Below are 2500 nucleotides of genomic sequence, written 5' to 3' on the forward strand. Positions count from 1 at the left end.
CTGTTGACCAGGACCCATAGTGCTCTACCGTTGACCAGGACCCATAATCCACTACTGTTGACCAGGACCCATAATGCTCTACTGTTGACCAGGACCCATAGTGCTCTACTGTTGACCAGGACCCATAGTGCTCTACTGTTGACAAGAACCCATAATCCACTACTCTTGACCAGGACCCATAATGCTCTACTGTTGACCAGGACCCATAATGCTCTACTGTTGACCAGGACCCATAGTGCTCTACTGTTGACCAGGACCCATAGTGCTCTACTGTTGACCAGGACCATAATCCACTACTGTTGACCAGATCCCATAGTGCTCTACTGTTGACCAGGACCCATAGTGCTCTACTGTTGACCAGGACCCATAGTACATGCTGTTGACCAGGACCCATAATCCACTACTGTTGACCAGGGCCCATAATGCTCTACTGTTGACCAGGACCCATAATCCACTACTGTTGACCAGGACCCATAGTGCTCTACTGTTGACCAGGACCCATAGTACATACTGTTGACCAGGGCCCATAATGCTCTACTGTTGACCAGGACCCATAATGCTCTACTGTTGACCAGGACCCATAATCCACTACTGTTAACCAGGACCCATAGTGCTCTACTGTTGACCAGGACCCATAATCCACTACTGTTGACCAGGTCCCATAGTGCTCTACTGTTGACCAGGACCCATAGTACATACTGTTGACCAGGACCCATAATGCTCTACTGTTGACCAGGACCCATAATGCTCTACTGTTGACCAGGACCCATAGTGCTCTACTGTTGACCAGGTCAAGAATCCACTACTATTGACCAGGACCCATAATGCTCTACTGTTGACCAGGACCCATAGTGCTCTACTGTTGACCAGGACCCATAGTGCTCTACTGTTGACCAGGACCTATAATCCTCTACTGTTGACCAGGACCCATAATGCTCTACTGTTGACCAGGACCCATAATGCTCTACTGTTGACCAGGATCCATAGGGCTCTACTGTTGACCAGGACCCATAATCCACTACTGTTGACCAGGATCCATAGTGCTCTACTGTTGACCAGGACCCATAATCCACTACTGTTGACCAGGATCCATAGTGCTCTACTGTTGACCGGGGCCCATAGTGCTCTACTGTTGACCAGGACCCATAGTACATACTGTTGACCAGGACCCATAGTACATACTGTTGACCAGGACCCATAATCCACTACTGTTGACCAGGGCCCATAGGGCTCTACTGTTGACCAGGACCCATAGTGCTCTACTGTTGACCAGGACCCATAATCCACTACTGTTGACCAGGACCCATAGTGCTCTACTGTTGACCAGGACCCATCGTACATACTGTTGACCAGGACCCATAGTGCTCTACTGTTGACCAGGACCCATAATGCTCTAATGTTGACCAGGGCCCATAATGCTCTACTGTTGACCAGGACCCATAGTGCTCTACTGTTGACCAGGACCCATAGTGCTCTACTGTTGACCAGGACCCATAGGGCTCTACTGTTGACCAGGACCCATAATCCACTACTGTTGACCAGGACCCATAGGGCTCTACTGTTGACCAGGGCTCTACTGTTGACCAGGACCCATAGTGCTCTACTGTTGACCAGGGCCCATAGTGCTCTACTGTTGACCAGGACCCATAGTACATACTGTTGACCAGGACCCATAGTGCTCTACTGTTGACCAGGACCCATAGTGCTCTACTGTTGACCAGGACCCATAATGCTCTAATGTTGACCAGGACCCATAGTACATACTGTTGACCAGGACCCATAATGCTCTATTGTTGACCAGGACCCATAATGCTCTACTGTTCACCAGGACCCATAGTACATACTGTTGACCAGGACCCATAATGCTCTACTGTTGACCAGGACCCATAGTGCTCTACTGTTGACCAGGACCCATAGTGCATACTGTTGACCAGGACCCATAATGCTCTACTGTTGACCAGGACCCATAATGCTCTACTGTTGACCAGGACCCATAGTGCTCTACTGTTGACCAGGACCCATAATCCACTACTGTTGACCAGGACCCATAGTGCTCTACTGTTGACCAGGACCCATCGTACATACTGTTGACCAGGACCCATAGTGCTCTACTGTTGACCAGGACCCATAATGCTCTAATGTTGACCAGGGCCCATAATGCTCTACTGTTGACCAGGACCCATAGTGCTCTACTGTTGACCAGGACCCATAGTGCTCTACTGTTGACCAGGACCCATAGGGCTCTACTGTTGACCAGGACCCATAATCCACTACTGTTGACCAGGACCCATAGTGCTCTACTGTTGACCAGGACCTATAGTGCTCTACTGTTGACCAGGACCCATAATGCTCTACTGTTGACCAGGACCCATAGTACATACTGTTGACCAGGACCCATAATGCTCTACTGTTGACCAGGGCCCATAGTGCTCTACTGTTGACCAGGACCCATAGTACATACTGTTGACCAGGACCCATAGTGCTCTACTGTTGACCAGGG

General features: G+C 49.8%; 1 protein-coding gene across 1 annotated transcript in view; it reads right to left on the minus strand.

Moving 5' to 3' along the window:
* tiam1a (TIAM Rac1 associated GEF 1a) overlaps nucleotides 1-2500 on the minus strand; it is a 136718-nt gene that overhangs the window by 29351 nt on the left and 104867 nt on the right.

This window comes from Oncorhynchus mykiss, chromosome 29 (genome assembly GCF_057628025.1).
Source record: "Oncorhynchus mykiss isolate SJ-2025 chromosome 29, ASM5762802v1, whole genome shotgun sequence".
NCBI lineage: Eukaryota > Metazoa > Chordata > Actinopteri > Salmoniformes > Salmonidae > Oncorhynchus > Oncorhynchus mykiss.